At 40.6% G+C, this 18,049-nt stretch overlaps 1 protein-coding gene across 10 annotated transcripts in view; it reads left to right on the top strand.

Annotated features, from left to right (window-relative positions):
- Nucleotides 1–18,049, top strand: part of TLN2 (talin 2) — a 504,733-nt gene that overhangs the window by 264,516 nt on the left and 222,168 nt on the right. The gene's annotated exons all lie outside the window — the stretch shown is intronic.

Here is an 18,049-nt window from a genome sequence, read left to right as displayed (position 1 = left end):
TAGTTTTAAAAGCTGATAGGGAAGAAGTGAAATTGGACTCCTACCTCATACCATATATAAAAAATTAGCTCAAAGTAGATCAAAGGTCCAAATGTAAGACGTAAAACTATAAAACTCTTAGAAGAAAGCATTGGTGTAATGCTTTATGACCTTGAATCAGGAAACAGCTTCTTAACTATTATACCATTAGCACAAGCAACAAAAGAAAAACAAGTAATAAACTGAACTACATATAGCCAGTAGGCACATGAAAAGATGCCCAGCATCACTAATTATTAGAGAAATCTAAATGAAAACTGTAAGGTACTACCTCACACTGGTCAGAATGGCCATCATTAAAAAGTCTATAAGGAGAGGGTGTGGAGCATAAGGGACCCTCCTATGCTGTTGGGAATGTAAGTTGGTACATCAACTGTGGAAGACAGTGTGGAAGTTCTTCAGAAAACTAAAAATAAACTTACCATATGATCCAGCAATCACACTCCTGGGCATATACCCAGATAAAAGTATAAGTCAAAAAGATACCTGCATCCTTATGTTCATAGCAGCACTGTTCATAATAGTCGAGATACAGAAACAACCTAAATGTCCATCGACACATGAATGAACAAAGACGATGTGGTATGGATATATGATGGAATACTACTCGGCCATCAAAAGGAGCGAAATAATGCTGTTTGCAGCACCAGCAGGCAACCAGAGATGATCATACTAAGTGAAGGGAAGTTAGAAAGAGAACGACAGATACCCTATGAGATCACTTACATGGGGCATCTAGAATATGGCACAGGTGAACCTATCTACAAAACAGAAACAAATTCTCAGACAGAGAGACCAGACTTGTGCTTGCTAAAACGGGGGGCAGTAACAGGAGGAAAGGACTGGGAGTTTGGGGTTAGCAGCTGTAAACTATTGTATATAGGATGGTTAAACAGTAAGGTTCTGCAGTATAGCACAGGGATATTCAATATGTCCTAAATCAAAATGGAAAAAATATAAAAAGGACTGTCTATATATGTGTAACGGAGTCACTTTCTACAGCAGAGATTGGCGCAACATTGTAAATCAACTATGCTTCAATAAAAAATGTATATATCTAAAAAAATTATATATATATATGTATATAAAGGGGCTTCCCCTGTGGCTCAGCTGGTAAAGAATCCTCCTGCAACGCAGGAGACCTGGGTTTGCTCCCTGGGTTGCGAAGATCCCCTGGAGAAGGGAAAGGCTACCCACTCTAGTATTTTGGTCTAGAGAATTCCATGGACTGTATAGTCCATGGGGTCGCAAAGAGTCAGACATGACTGAGCGACTTTCACTTTCGTATGTATAAAGAAGTCAGATAGTCCAACAATAAAAAGGCAAATAATCCAGTTTTTAAAATGGAGTAAAGCTTTATCATAAGGAAGGCTGTGCCCCAAAGGATTGATGCTTTTGAGCTGTGGTGTTGGAGAAGACTCTTGAGAGTCCTTTAGACTGCAAGGAGATCAAACCAGTCAATCCTAAAGGAAATCAGTCCTGAATATTCATTGGAAGGACTGATGCTAAAGCTGAAGCTCCAGTACTTTGGCCACTTGATCTGAAGAGCTGACTCATTAGAAAAGACTGATGCTGGCAACGACTGGAGGCAGGAGGAGAAGGGCACGACAGAGGATGAGGTGGTTGGATGGCATCACTGACTCCTTGGACATGAGTTTGAGCAAGCTCCAGGAGATGGTGAAGGACTAAGAAGCCTGGCGTGCTGCAGTCTGTGGGATCGCAAAGAGTCATACGTGACTGAGCAACTGAACAACAGCAAAAGGTTTAGAATAACTGTTTCTCCAAAGAAGATAAACAGGTGGTCAATAATCACATGAAAATGTTCTCAGCATCATTAGTCATCCGGGAGATGCAAATCAAAACCACGGTAAGATAGCACTTTAACTGTTAGAATGGCTATGATCGAAAAGACAGTAAGTGTTGGGGAGAACATGTAGAATCCTCATTCATGTCTGGTGAGGAATGTAAATGGTGCGGCTGATTCAGAATAGCAGGCAGTTTCTCAAAAAATTAAACAAAGAATTATGTTTAGATATATACCTAGGTATATACAGTTCTAGGTATAGACCCAAGAAAAGAGAATTTTGAGAATTTTATCTAAGAGGAAAAAAAATTTTTATAAGATTTCATTATTTTAAGAGAACTTTTAGATTTACAATATAAAATTGAGAAGAAAGTATAGAAAGTCCCCATATATCCCCTGCTTCCACATATGCAAAACCTCCCCAATTATCAACATCACTCAACAGAGTAAAAGAAGAAAAAAAGGTTTTAAACCAAGGATGAATCTATATTGACCCCAAATCTATTATCAAAGTTCATAGTTTACCTAAAGATTCACTCTTGATGTGGTACATTCAATGGGTTTGGACAAATGCATATAGGGACACCTATTCATCCTTATAATATGATACACAGTTGCTTTCACTGCCCTAAAAATCCTCTGAGCTCTACTTAACTCCACCCCTAACCCCCAAATCACTGATCTTTTTATTGTTTCCATAGTTCTGCATTTTCCAGAACGTCACATAGTTGAAAGTACACATTACATAGCCTTTTCAGATAGGTTTCTTTCATTCTGTAATATGCATTTAAGGTTTCCCCATGTCCTTTCCTGGCTTGATAGCTCATTTTTTTTTTTTTTTTTTTTTACCACTGAGTAATACCCTCTCCAGTATTCTTGACTAGAGAATCCCATGGACAGAGGAGCCTAGTGTGCTTCAGTCCATGGCATCACAAAGAATTGGACACAGCTGAGCACACACACACACTACTCCTTTGTCTAGAGGTACCACAGTTTATTAATTCATTCACCTATTGAAGGACGGGCTTCCCTCATAGCTCAGTCGGTAAAGAATCTGCATGCAATGCAGGCGACCTGGGTTTGATTCCTCATTTGAGAAGATCCCCTGGAGCAGGAAATGGCAACCTACTCCAGTATTCTTGCCTGAAGAATCCCATGGATGGAGCAGCCTGGCAGACTACAGTCCATGGGGTCGCAAGAGCTGGACACAACTTAGCAACTAAACCACATTGAAAGATAGCTTGATTGCCTCCAAGTTTTGACAGTTATGAATAAAGCTTCTATAAACATCCATGTGCAGGTTTTTATATGGACATAAATTTTCAGCTCCTTTGGATAAATACCAAGGAGTACAGTTACTGGATTGTATGGTAAGAGATCATCACATTCTCTCCCAAAGTGGCTGTTTTATTTTGCATTCCCAGTAGCAATGGATGAGAGTTATTGTTGCCCCATATGCTCACCAACAGCGTTTGGTATTGTCAGTGTTCCAGATTTTGGCTACCCTAATAGGCATATCAGAGAAGGCAATGGCACCCCACTCCAGTACTCTTGCCTAGAAAATCCCATGGACAGAGGAGCCTGGTAGGCTGCAGTCCATGGGGTCGCGAAGAGTAGGACACGACTGAGTGACTTCATTTTCACTTTTCACTTTCATGCATTGGAGAAGGAAATGGCAACCCACTCCAGTGTTCTTGCCTGGAGAATCCCAGGGACGGGAGAGCCTGGTGGGCTGCCGTCTATGGGGTCGCACAGAGTCGGACACGACTGAAGCGACTTAGCAGCAGCAGCAGAAATAGGCATATAGGTAGGTATCTCATTTTGCTTTACATCTCCCTGATGACACATCACGTGCACCATCTTCTCATATGCTCACTTGCCACCTGCATGTCTTTGGCAAGATGTCTCTAAAGGTCTTTGGCCCACTTTCTAACCAAGTGGTTTGTTTTCTTATTGTTGACTTTAAAAGTTGTTTTTATGTTTTGGATAATAGTCCTTTATCAGACATGCCTTCTGCAAATATTTTCTCTTGATACTGTTTTTCACAGGGCAGAAGTTTTAAATTTTTACCTTTTGCAGCTTATCAATAGATTCTTTTCATGCATGATGTGCTTGGTGTTATGTTTTAAAAAGCATGGTTGTATCCCAGGTATTCCAAGTTTTCTCCTGTGTTATTTTCTTAGGAATTTTATACTTTTATTTTAAATTCATATTCCTGATCCATTTTGAGTTAATTTTTGTATAGGATGTAAGCTTGTCTAGATTTATTTTTTGTGTGTGATTGTCTAGTTGTTCCAGGACCATTCATTAAGAGACTTTATTTGTTCCATTGTATTGTCTTTGCTTCTTTGTCAAAGATCAACTGATTGAATCTGTGGGGATCTATTTCTGAAGTTTCTCTTTTGTTCCATTGGTCCATTGGTTTATTCTTCTGCCAATACCACTCTGTCTTGATTGCTGTAGCTTTGTAGTAAGTCTGTTTTTCCCCAGCTTTACTGAGGTATAATTGACAAATGAAACTGCCAACGTGATGATTTGCTACTCTATAGATACTGTGAAAGGATCTCATCATTGAATTATGAAGATATCCATTATCTCACATATTTACCCTTTTGGGGGGGCAGGGGCTAAGAACATCTAGTTCTCTCTCAGCAATCTTTAGTTTTACAGTGCAGTATCAACTATAGTCACAATGTTTTACACTACATTCTCAGGCCTTACTCATCTTATATCTAAAAGTTTGTACCATTTTACTAACCTGTCCATATTTTCCCTACCCCTCGGTCCCCTAGCAACTACCTGTTTACTGTTTCTACAAGGTTTTTTTTTTTTTTTTTTAATTGGAGAAAAATTGCTTTACAGTGTTGTGTTGGTTTCTGCTGCACAATAACACATCAGTCATAATTTTATATATATATCTCCCCTCTCTCTTGATGCTCCCTCCCCTCCCTCATCCCACCCCTCTGGTTGTCAGAGTGCCAGGCTGGGCTCCCTGTGCTGTATAGCAACTTCCCTGCAGCGATCTGTTTTACACTTGATAGTGTTTATATGTCAATGCTACTTTCTCAGTTCCTCCCACTCGTCCTTCCCTCACTGTGTCCACAAGTCTTTTTTCTACATCTGTGTCTCCATTCCTTCCCTGCAGATGGGTTCTTCAGTACCATAGATTCTATGTATTTGCATGAATATACAATATTTGTTTTTCTCTTTCTTACTCTATATGAACAGGCTCTAGGTTTATCCACCCCACTAGAACTGACTCAAATCCATTCCTTTTTTATGGCCGAGTAATATTCCATTATAAACATACCACAACTTCTTTATCCATTCATCTGTCACTGGACATCTAGGTTGTTTCCATGTCCTGGCTATTGTAAATATTGCTGCAGTGAACACTGGGGTACTTGTGTCTTTTAGAATTGTAGTTTTCTCGGGGAATATTCCCAGTAGTGGGATTGCTGGGTTATATAGTAGATTTATTCCTAGTTTTTAAAGGAATCTCCATATTGTTCTCCATCGTGGCTGTGGCAGTTTACATTCATTGTAATTTGATTTGCACTTCTCTAATAATGAGCAATGTTGAGCATCTTTCTGTTTCTACAAGTTTGGCTTCTTTTTTTTTTTTTAGGATTCCGTATATAGGTGATACCATGTAGTATTCATCTTTCTCTGTCCAGCTTATTAGCATAATGTCTGCCAGTTTCATTCATATTGTCACAAATGACAAGATTTCCTTCCTTTTTTAAGGCTGAACTATTCCACAGTATATGCATACATGTGTGTATATATATATCATACTACCTTTATCTACCTATCTGTCAACAGGTACTTAGGTTATTTCCTTACCTTGGCTACTGTGGATAATGGTACTGTGGAATGGGAGTACAATAGTAAATAAGTCTTAAAATGAGTATCCTCAGCCATCCAACTGTTATTTCCTTCTATGTCATGTTGGTTATTCGGGGAGTTTTATCACTCCATATAAACTTAAAAAAATTATTCAAATCATTCGCTTTTTTTTTTTTTTTGATATTTATTTATTTGGCTGCACTGGGTCTTAGTTGCAGCCTGAAGATCTTTTCGTCATAGCATGTGAACTTATTTGCAGCACGTGGGATCTTGTCCCTTGACCAGGAATGGGACCCAGGCCCACTGCATTGGGAGTGCAGAATCTTAGCCATGGGACTACCATGGAAATCCATATAAATCTTAAAATCACTTCATTGATACCCATAAAATATCTCATTGGGATATTGACATGGGTTGATTGAATGTATGGATCAAGTTGGAAGAACCGGCATCTTGACAGTATCGTGTGTTCCTCTCTGTGAACATGGGATATCCCTTCATTTATTTGCTTCTTTAATTTTCTTTATCTAGATTTTGTAGTTTTCCACATAGAGATTTTATATGTGTTTTGTTAGATTTATATTAATACCTAAATATTTTATTTTGGGAGGAACTGATGTAAATGGAATTTTTAATTTTAAATTCCTTTTGATCATTGTTTCTGTATAGGAAAGAAATTCAGTTTTGCATATTAACTTGAATGTTCCAAATGTGCATTATAATCAATTATTACTTCAAGGGTTTTCATTTTTTTGTCAACTTTTTTGGATTTTCTACATAGAGAATCATGTCATCCTCTTTAATTTCTTTTCTCCCAGTCTGTATACCTTTTATTTCTTTCTCTTGCTTATTGTACTAGCAAGGACTCCCTGAGTGATGTTAAAGTGGTTAGAGGGAATATCTTTGCTTTTTACGTGATCTTAGTGAAAAAGCTTTAAGTTTCTTACCTTTTTAAGTATAATGTTAGCTTTAGATTTTTCATAGATAATCTTTGTGAAGTTGAGAAAATTCTTTTCTATTTCTTGTTTAGTGAGAGTTTCTATCATTAATGAGTGTTGGATTTTGTCAAATGCTGTCTCTGCATCTATTAACATGATTGTGTGATATTTTTTTAAAAACCTGTTGATGTGATAGATTACAGTAATTGATTTTTGAAGAAAAAATTTTCAGTCAAGCTGATAGAGCTAGTTGATAGAGTTAACTGACAATACAGTGGGGCATCTTTCTTGAGTTGGAAAAGCTGTGCAGATATCACACTTATTAATCATCAGTTCAGTTCAGTCTCCCAGTCGTGTCCGACTCTCTGTGACCCCATGAATCGCAGCACACCAGGCCTCCCTGTCCATCACCAACTCGCGGAGTTCACTCAGACTCACATCCATCGAGTCAGTGATGCCATCCAGCCATCTCATCCTCTGTCGTCCCCTTCTCCTCCTGCCCCCAATCCCTCCCAGCATCAGAGTCTTTTCCAATGAGTCAACTCTTCGCATGAGGTGGCCAAAGCATTGGAGTTTCAGCTTCAGCATCATTCCCTCCAAAGAAATCCCAGGGCTGATCTCCTTCAGAATGGACTGGTTGGATCTCCTTGCAGTCCAAGGGACTCTCAAGAGTCTTCTCCAACACCACAGTTCAAAGGCATCAATTCTTCGGCACTCAGCTTTCTTCACAGTCCAACTCTCACATCCATACATGACCACAGGAAAAACCATAGCCTTGACTAGACAGACCTTTGTTGGCAAAGTAATGTCTCTGCTTTTGAATATGCTATCTAGATTGGTCATAACTTTCCTTCCAAGGAGTAAGCGTCTTTTAATCTCATGGCTGCAGTCACCATAATCCTTGCTTATTCCAAGTTGACTATCGCTTATGAAGATGACTGTCATGCTGGTAGAACCCAATTTGGGGTTTCATAAGAGGGACCCAGAAAACAGACCTGAGACTTTAGAAGACATGAGGTCTAATAGAGGTCAAGAAAATTGAGGTTCAGTTCAGGTCAGTTTGTTCAGTTTTGTCTGACTCTTTGCGACCCCATAGACTGCAGCATGCCAGGCTTCCCTGTCCTTCACCATCTCCTGCTAAGTCACCTCAGTTGTGTCCGTCTCTGTGTGACCCCATAGACGGCAGCCCACCAGGCTCCCCCATCCCTGGGATTCTCCAGGCAAGAATACCAGAGTGAGTTGCCATTTCCTTCTCCAATGTATGAAAGTGAAAAATGAAAGTGAAGTCGCTCAGTCGTGTCCGACTCTTAGCGACCCCATGGACTGCAGCCTACCAGGCTCCTCCGTCCGTGGGATTTTCCAGGCAAGAGTACTGGAGTGGGTTGCCATTGCCTTCTCCTCACCATCTCCTGGAGCTTGCTCAAACTCATGTCCATTGAGTCAGTGATGCCATCCAACCATCTTATCCTCTGTCATCCCCTTCTCCTCCTGCTTTCAATGTTTCCCAGCATCAGGGTCTTTTCCAATGAGTCAGTTCTTCACATCAGGTGGCCAAAGTATTGGAGCTTCAGCTTCAGCATCAGTCTTTCCAATGAATATTCAGGACTGATTTCCTTTAGGATGGACTCGTTTGATCTCCTTGCAGTCCAAGGGACTCTCAAGAGTCTTCTCCAACACCACACCTCAAAAGCATCAATTCTTCAACACTCAGCTTTCTTTATGGTCCAACTCTCACATCTATACAGGACTGCTGGAAAAACCATAGCTTTGACTATATGGACCTTTGTCAGCAAATTAATGTCTCTGCTCTTTAATATACTGTCTAGGTTTGTCATAGCTTTTCTTCCAAGGAGCAAGTGTGTTTTAATATCACGGCTGTGGTCACCATCTGCAGTGATTTGGGAGTCTAAGAAAATAAAGTCTCTCACTGTTTCCATTGTTTCCCCATCTATTTGCCGTGGAGTGATATGACCGGATGCCATGATCTTCATTTTCTGAATGAGTTTTAAGCCAGCCTTTTCATTCTCCTCTTACACTTTCATTCACCAACAGGCTTCTTAGTTCCTCTTCACTTTCCCAAAATATTTTTAGAGCTGAATGAAGACTTGATATCCCCCCTGCATTTCCACTCTTTCTCACTGGCCCTTCAGTCAGCTGGTGAAAATTAGCCCTTGAGAGCATGTATATTGGAGCAGGAATTCCACAGACTTGGACAGTCTCGTCACAGAAGGAGGTACTTGAGCAGCCAATCTCCAATGGCCCGAGGCTGGGTTTTTTTGACATTGATTTCTTGTTTCTGGTACCTCTCTGGGGATATATCACAGAGAGATTTAATGAATATTATTTTTGGTCTCCATTTATTTGATGCATGACCTAGTGACTTGCATTCTGTTACTTTTTTTTTTTTTTTTTGCTTTCTGATTATTATGTACTGCATACCTAAATCAATAAAGAGAAGAATGAAGAAATTGCTCTGTTTAACATTTCAGGAGTGATGGAGTAATGTTATCTATAAATATTTATATTTTCCTGAGAAGATGCCTTTTTCTTTTGACATTTAGACTGGCTCACAGAGATAGCTACCACTAGGGCAGGGGGCAGAGAATGAAGAGAGTTTTTCTCAGTCAACTTTATACATGCCTTTCAAGGGTGTACATGGGAAAACTCGAAAGGATTTTTCATTATAATTTTTTTTTTCTGGGGCATTGAAATATTTAGCCAACCCCTTCTCACTTGAGATAGTAACAATCAGGGGAAGCTTGGATTATAATTATGCTCCCCAAAAGCAAAATAGATGAGTTTGACTGACAATTTCCCATGTGTCCCCCAGCTTTCTTCCCATCAGCTTCCCATCAGCTTCCCATCCTTTTCTGGTTCTGGTCCCTCTGGCTTCCCTAATGTGTCCTTTCTCCCAGCCCTGGCTTCAGTCCTTCCTGGATTGTCATTCTGTTGTGCCTGGTCCAGCAGCCACCATAAAGTGTGGAGACCCTCAGAGCAGCCCCGAGCCCAATCCCAGTAGGTGCTCACCTACCTTTCTTGAGGAAGGTAGAAGCCTGAGAAGGAGCTTGAAGCAAAGCCATGCCTCTTTGCTTGGAAGGCCCTTGAGCATGCTTTCTGCATTTTGAAAATCCTGAAGGCAGGCAGGTGAGCACAGGGAAAGCCTAGCTCTTTTACTTGGTTTGAGTTCCTGCACCCCAGTGTGGAGAAGATGGTTATGCTTTTTGATCAGGGTTAAGTCTTTGGTGACCAGAAAGTGGAGGGTTGATTATTATAAATGTATGTAGTTTAGAGAGTACATAAAATCTTTTTGATACATGGAGCCATGGAATTTTAAAATCAGAACCAATCCAGAGAAAGTTGAGATCCACTGAAATAATAGAGCAGACTGGAGCAGGACTCTTATGTCTGGGGCCCTTAAGACTGTCTTTGATGAGGGACCCAGAGTTAAAGGCTGTAGTCCCTTGAGGACTTGATGATAAACAATTGAATTTTCAAGAAGCCTTGCTCAGTGAATTCACTTGTGTGTCAGGATACCTTCTGTAACACAAATAACCATCTATCATTCTTTTTAAGCGTGAGAGTTTGATAGTAGTATTTTAATAGTCATATTTTTATATATGAAATGTTGGTAATGATAAAACCTGTCAGTTGCAGCTTCATTGGGAGCCATGGTGATGTAAGCCCATGAGAATAACAATGGATGATGCCATCAGGCCACCAGTAAAACACAGTAGTCACATAAGTACTGATGAGAAGTTGTTTTCTCCCCTCCTCACAGCTTTTGAGATAACCCCAGCAGCTATTTTTAGGCCTTTAATCATAAGGCCTAAAAGTGCAGAATTTTTTGAAAATAACTCAGTTGAGGGATGGACTATTTAATGGAATTGCCTGACATAAAAAGGCCTGGGGAGCTTCCTGTCTCTTTGTGGCTATCTCTGTGTCAGTCTAAATGTCAAAAGAAAAAGGCATCTTCTCAGGAAAATATAAATATTTATAGATAACATTACTCCATCACTCCTGTGTGTGTTAGTTGCTCAGTTGTATCCACCTCTTTGCAACCCCATGGAGTGTAGTCCACCACGTTCCTCTGTCCATGGGTATTCTCTAGGCAAGAATACTGAAGTGGGTTGCCATTTCCTTATTCAGGGGATCTTCCCAATTGAGATCCAACTCAGGCCTCCTGCATTAACAGGCGGATTCTTTACCTCTGAGCTACCAGGAAAGCCCACATCATTCAAAAAGGACACAGTGTCCTGCTGAGGACTTGTGCCACTCTGTGGGGCAGTGCTGTCCGGGTGGTCAGTTCTTGCCTGCCTGTACTGTAGACCATTCCCATTCTAACTGAAGCACCCCCAGTTAAATTTCGCCTGCCAAGGACTCAGACTAATCTTAGAGCTCTTCAGGAGCCTCAAGGACTCACAACCACTTAGAGCCCTTACTCCTACTGAGAGGACTTTCTTGATCAGAGTGACATCAGTTCTTATTCGAGACTCATTACCCTGTATTGCTTGTTGGGACTCTCTCTGTCCATGGAGGAGCATCTGGTCTAGTAAATGGCACTCAGTGAGTCTATGTGGGTGAATAAGTGGATGAATGCTTCTTTAAGGATCGAGCATTTTGTACACCATTCAGTTGCAGTAGTTGGCTTCCTGCCATAGTGAGGAGCAGATCCAGGGCTGAAACTTGGTTGTCTCTCTTTTTAAATTAGTTCTATGTAAGATTTAAGGACTAGAGTATCCATGATGCCACCCTGCCTTGTCTAAAAATTTTCTGCATCTGAAACCTATCTGAGTCATAAAATTATCCCACAGACTACCTTTTAGGTAAGGGGGAGAAAGAATCACTCGAACAGGGTGTAGTAAGTTAATTCTTATCGAGGAGCCATTACCCTTCCTACCCTGTCCACCAGCCAAATAACTATAAATTATCTGTCTTTGCATCTCTTTTGGAGGTGGAATAACTTTTAGAATTCCACATTTTTTTAATCCAAATAGCATATTAGGTATTAATAGTAATAATAGTAGCAGCTAATACTGTGGTTAGACTTTTCCAACAACAAGATCTTTATTATTTTAAGTGAGTTTTGTGTGAACTGAGACTCGGTGTGCATCTTAACTCTGGAAACACACAGGCCCTAAATGGTGGTACTGCCATCAAAACCCATGTGTTCTAACTCCAAGACCAAATTTGTTTTCTCCATAACATGGTTTGTCTCAATATTAGTCAAGACAGTGGAGGGGATATGCTTGAATTTGGCTGAAAGATGGTTATTTTAAATCTGAAGGAACTGGCCTAATTTTTAACAGAACTATAAATTCTTTCTGATGTTTGTTCCTCTGTGATAAAAAGGAAATCATATGGAGGAATTGCCGCCGACTATTTATCAAATAGTTCTGAAAGTCTGCCCAGTGCTGTGGATAACGAGTAATTATGGGCCCTCCAGGAGCTCATCATAGTGTGTGAAAAGTAGACTCAGAAACAGTCATTCAGTGTTCAGTCTTTATGAAATATCTACTCATCTCCCAGGCTCTGTGCTGGGCCCTGGAGGCATGGTGGTCACTAAGTCCTGGGAGGTGAGTACAGTCTGAGAGAGGAGTAGGAGGGGGAGACAAGCTGAATCTTGAACAAGAGTCGAATTTCCTCTGGGGTTAAAGGGTAGCTTCTCCTAACACCATCTGGAGGGCTATTCTTCTCTCTCATCTACTCAAATCCTCTCCCTTATGTACTCAGATCCTGTTCTTTGCTTAAGGCTAAGTTCACATCTCACCCTCAGCCTAATACGATTCTCAGCGGACTCTTCCCAGAGTCCTGTCTTCATCCAGTGGGTACTTCTGGTCCGTTTGTCATTGCCTGACATAAAAAGGCCTGGGGAGCTTCCTGTCTCTTTGTACACTGGATGGGATGATCTTAGAAGGAAGAGAGCCATTCCCTTTCATCAAGATTAGAGTAATTGAAAGTGTTGTTTTGTTGTAGTTGAATTTATTTAAATTCATGAAAAAGTGTATAACTAAAGGAGAAAAAGAAGTCACACTCAAAAAATACGATTTTATCACTCCAATAAGACACATAGTTTCTCCCATATTTTTGTCTAAGAATTCCAAGTTCTACTTGTCTTCAATCATACTGTCCTTTCCACATTACAATCTAGATGTGTTGGGTGGTATTATGGCAAGGACTTGGAGGTAGGTATGTCCAGGTTAGAACCCCTACCCCTCTTGTGACCCCCATCCCCTGCCATCACTTGCTACTCTTGTGACTTTACACGGAACGTATCCATATCCATGTGCCGCTGCATAGGGCAGTAGCTGCATCCGTGCCTTCCTTTGTTGTTCTTGTTTAGTTACTAAGTTGTGTCCGACTTCTTTTGCAGCCCCATGGACTCCTCTGTCCATGGGATTTTCTAAGCAAGAATACCGGGGTGGGTTTCCATTTCCTTCTCTAGAGAATCTTCCCGACCCAGGGATCAAACCTGCATCTCCTGCATTGGCAGGTAAGTTCTTTACCACTGAGCCACCCGGAAAGCCTATGCCTACCTTTACATGTTCATAAAGAAAATATGTATTTACTACACATTAGTCAGTTTGTGTCAAAACTGTACTAATTTCCTGTATTTAGGAAAATGCTACTAGTTGAAATCTGAATTGAACCATAATTCTCTCTAAGTGTATGAGTTTGCTGAATCTGCCGTAACAAAGAAGCCACAACTAGGTGGCTTAAACAGCAGAAATTGACTGCTTCACCCTTCCGAAAACTGGAAGTCCAAGATCAAGGTGTCCTTCTGAGGGCTAGAGAGGAAGGATCTTTTCCAGGCCTCTCTCCATGGCTTGTAGATGCCTGTCTCCCTGTGTCTATTCACATTAGTTTCCCTCTATCCATGTCTCTGTGTTCAAATTTTCCCTTTTTATAAGCATACCTGTTATTTTGGATTAGAGCCTGCTCTAGCAACCTCATTTTAACCTGAATTATATTTATAAATACCCCATCTCCAAATAAAGTCATATTCTGAGATTCTTAGGATTGGAACTTTAATACGTGAGTTTTAAGAATGGGGAGAGGTGGGGACACAATTTAACCCATAAACATATGTTAGGTGTTGAGTTGGAGGACAGGATGAGTATCAGGTTTATAAGCCAATACTGATAGATGACAGGATTTGTATCATAATTCCTGTTGATGAAGCACTCTCACTTTCAAAGCCAGAACACACTTCAGTCCTGCCATTTCTTTAGAGATCCTTAGCCTTGGTTTCCCTCTCTCTTGACTGGTCTCTCTATTTTCTTCTGTTGTGTATCCCCCTTTAGCTTAAGTTCTGTATATGTTCTCAGAATTGTTTTCCAAATAGTCTAGGTTATAGAGAACTATAACACTATCTTACAATCATAATTTAAAATACTATGGTATGCTTACCCATGCTGTCAAGAGTTCATCATTTCATGTCATAACCCCGGGGACGTGTTTCTTTCTTTTTCATGCTCTTAATGAAGTAATATTTATGTACACAGACTTAAAATTAGATTTAGTTTTGTCATTTGGAAATGTAATGTAAATGTAAATCTTATCCATCACTCACTGATGTAATTGGCAAGACTTTTGATTTGGCTTTATTTTATTAAGTACAGGAAAATGGTGCTCCATCATAGTGCTTCAGTTTTGTTAATATCTTTCTTGTAATTCTGATTCTGTCTACCGGATGGTTTTAGAAACTTGGGCTTACAGAAAGCAGAACGTTGATATTGACCATGCACATCCATGCTATTTCATTTAGTAAAGTCTAATTATTTCTTTTGTCTGTTATTTCCACTGTTCACAATATATTTTTAAATGTGTGTTAAGCATCCATCTTTCCTCCGCCTCTTTTCTATAAAACTAGTTTGTTGCCCATGCCAGCTGTTTTCCCCCCATTCATGCCTTTTGTCTACTTTGTCTTTGGATAGAGTCCTTTGCACCCTGAGCCCTTGCTAGCCGAATCATTCTGTGCGATGGACTGCATCATAAAAATCTAAATTGATTTCTGGCTTTTCCTGTTGTTAATGCATATTCACTTAGCTAATCCATAAATCAAACCACCAATATCTGTACATTCAGATTTCATTTTTCCTTCTTACCTTAACATCTTCTGGGTTGCATTTTAAAAACATTGATGATTCCTTTAAAGAAAAACCTAGCCTAAGAAAGTCTGAAATAAAGAACAAGAGTTTCTAAATAGAAAAATCTTTTCACAGGCTTATTCATAATAGCAAAAACAGGTAGCTGATGTACACAAAAATGAAGATAGAGCAAAGTAAATCAGGATGCCTTGCATTGCAATGTTACACATCTATTTAAACAGTGTTCCTAAAAACTTTGCAATACTGTGGAAAATGATGATTGTGTAATTAAAATGGGGGGAGTGTTGGAATGCAGAATTCCAACCTACATAAAGTTATGCATAAACAAAGAAAGGAGGTGTGTCAAAATGTTAGCAGTGCTCATCTTTGGGTAAGGCAGGGCCGACAGAAAGTCTAGATTCAACCTCCCCTCGCACCTCTGTGAGCCTGTTGCTTAGGAGACATAGCCTCTTAAGCCTGATTTTCCAAGGTAAATAAGGACTCTCTCTCACTGACTAAGTCAAGTGCTTAGTTCAGTGTATGACATGTAATACTACAACCAGTAAAAAGCCAGTTGTTAGTAAAAAACAAAATACACAGCTCATGCATTGTACTACTCTTCTAACACAAGCACTGCATTTATTTTTCCCTGTTTCTCTCTGTTTTAAAAGCATACAGTTGGAGGCAGTGCCCTCAGCAGTGGCCTCTGTCAAGCCACGTAACCACTGTGTCCTGGTTGTCTTCCCTGGGTGAAGCCTAAATTCCTTAGCTTGGGGTCACGGCAAAGATTCAGTGATTATGAAAAGGGCTTGGAACAAGTGCCAGACACATAATTGCTTCTATGTTCCTTGCTATTCTCTTTAAGAAATTTAAAAAATAAATGAAGGTAAGGAATTCAGAAGAATGGGAAAGTTAGAGCAAAGATTTATGTATTTTGTAGAGAGCTGAGCTGAATGACGTCTAAGGCTGAGATTTGGGATACCACAGGCTATATTAAGTGTAACTGAAACATTGCAATTTTTAGTTATAAAACAAGGGTGATCTTGGAAGGAATAACCATAGAAAATGGAGATCCTTTGGAAAATCTAGTCTCATGAGTAAATGCTGAGATTGGTACTCTGATAATATGCTGATGGACTTTGACTCTCCAGAAATGTAAATTTTAGTCACATCCCTTGATTTGGTTCCATTCTCCACGTAAGTGCCAGATTTTTAAGTCTGGGCTCTAACACAAATGCACTGCTGATTTATGGTTAATGGATTAACATAAAGAAATAGAAATAATATGTTTTTAATACTCCTTTTTCTTCAGAATCCATCCTTGCCAAAACCACGCACTATTACCTTTTTGAATGATGGATGATGCTGGGGGTTTGTGGCCAGGAATTCATTGGTCTGAGGTCATCGGTGAAAACCCTGTCAGTGAAAGAAAATGGAGCTAGGAGTTGGGAGATTTTCCTCAGTTTCTTAAGTGAAACCAAGCATGATGGCCTGTGTTGTCACTTCACACGTGAAGTGCACACTTGGCAGCTACCTTCAGTCAGGTGTATGCTATTTTAGCATTAAATTCGGCACAAGCTTGAGAAAGATGACCTGAGGGGGAACTTGTGTGCAGTTCCTTTCATACATTCTTCCAGGTTCAGTCAGAAACACACTGAATATATATTTTTTCCGTATCATTGTAGAACAAAGCCCTCTCCTTTTTTCCTCCCAAGTGAAAGGTATTCTATCTGTACCCACGCCAGGGGTGTGTTCCTTTAGTGACAAAGCTTGTGTTTGTCAACATCAGCAGTAGCCTCGAGAATCCCTTTCTTAGGCTTTTACAGGCTTGTCACTAGGTCAGAAGAACTAATAGGATGTGTTTATTCCCAGTTAGCCAAATGAATAGTAAAGAATTCATAGTTCTCCTGGTCTTGACCTTCACTTTTGTTTTTCTTCTATTTTTTTTTCTTAGACCCGACCTTTCATTTCTCTGTCCTATTTCTGTAAACAGCTTCAAATCATTTGTATGAGTTAGGATATAAAAGAATTCAAAATCAGAGTTAAATGTGGAGCCTTCTAGGGACTTCCCTGGTGGTCTGGTGGCTAAGACTCTGAGCTCTCAATGCAGGGGGCCTGGGTTTGATCCCTGGTCGGGGAACTAAATTCCACATGCCACAACTAACAAGTTCTCATGCTGCAACTAAAGCTCCTGTGTGCTGCAACTGAGAGCCTGTGCAGCCAAATAAATACAGAGAAATATTTTGTTTAAATGTCGAGCTTTCTTCCTTACTTGTCAGAGGAAAGACTGATAGGTAACGTGCAAAGGGACTGAGATTCGTAGATGATTTATTCAACTGTCTTGGTGAGCATAGGTGGACTAGAGGGATTACTGGAAAACCAGCACTGCCTTCTTAGTAGTCTGATGGGAGACAGCAGTATATGCCACACACAGGCCAGGAATTCACTACCCTCCCAGACCCTCTGTCTCCATCTGTGAAATGCAAAGCAAAACCAAACTCGTTTTCCTTTGTAACCTATTGAGCACATCATGTGAAAAGACACCTGTGAAAGTGCCATTGACTGCTCCATGCCTAACGGACACAAGCGTAGCGTCTCATGGTTGTTCCAATACGGACTCCGCACCCCACCTACCCCCCAATCCCCCTCCACCCCCCTGCCCCGAGAGGGCTACTGATGAGAATTCTGAGAGCCTAGGAGAGGAGAGGGTTTCTGCCAACTGGAAAGACTACAGTTTCTAGTTTCTGGAAAGACTAGTTTCTAAAAACAAAGCTTTTTATTTTTTAAAAAAGATTCATTTCTTTGGCTGCGTCAGGTCTTGGTTGTATCACGCGCGATCTTTCGCTGCAGTGCGCGGATTCTCTAGTAGTGGTGTGCGCGATCTTTCGCTGCAGTGCGCGGATTCTCTAGCGGTGGTGTGCGAGGTCTTGCGCTGCAGTGCACGGATTCTCTAGCGGTGGCGTGCGAGGTCTTTCGCTGCAGTGCGCAGATTCTCTAGTAGTAGTGTGCGAGGTCTTTCGCTGCAGTGCGCGTATTCTCTAGTAGTGGTGTGCAGGCTTCAGTAGCAGCTGTGGCACACGGACTCTGTAGTTGTGGTGCATAGTGCCTTGTACGGGCTTAGTTGCCCCCCTGCATGTGGCATCATAGTTCCCCAACCAGGGATCGAACCCATGTCCTCTGAATTGCAAGGCGAATTCTTAAGCACCAGACCACCAAGGAAGTCCCCTTAAAAGCAAAGCTTGATGCTGGTGAATAACCAGGAAGAATGGAGAAGCATGGTGGTGCATGTTTAGACAGATGTATGCCACAAGGCGAAAATAATTGAGTTATCC

The sequence above is a fragment of the Bos indicus genome, chromosome 10 (assembly GCF_029378745.1).
Source record: "Bos indicus isolate NIAB-ARS_2022 breed Sahiwal x Tharparkar chromosome 10, NIAB-ARS_B.indTharparkar_mat_pri_1.0, whole genome shotgun sequence".
In the NCBI taxonomy this organism is placed as follows: Eukaryota; Metazoa; Chordata; class Mammalia; order Artiodactyla; family Bovidae; genus Bos; species Bos indicus.
Note: the sequence above shows the minus strand (reverse complement) of the source record. Positions and strands in the feature narration are given on the sequence as shown.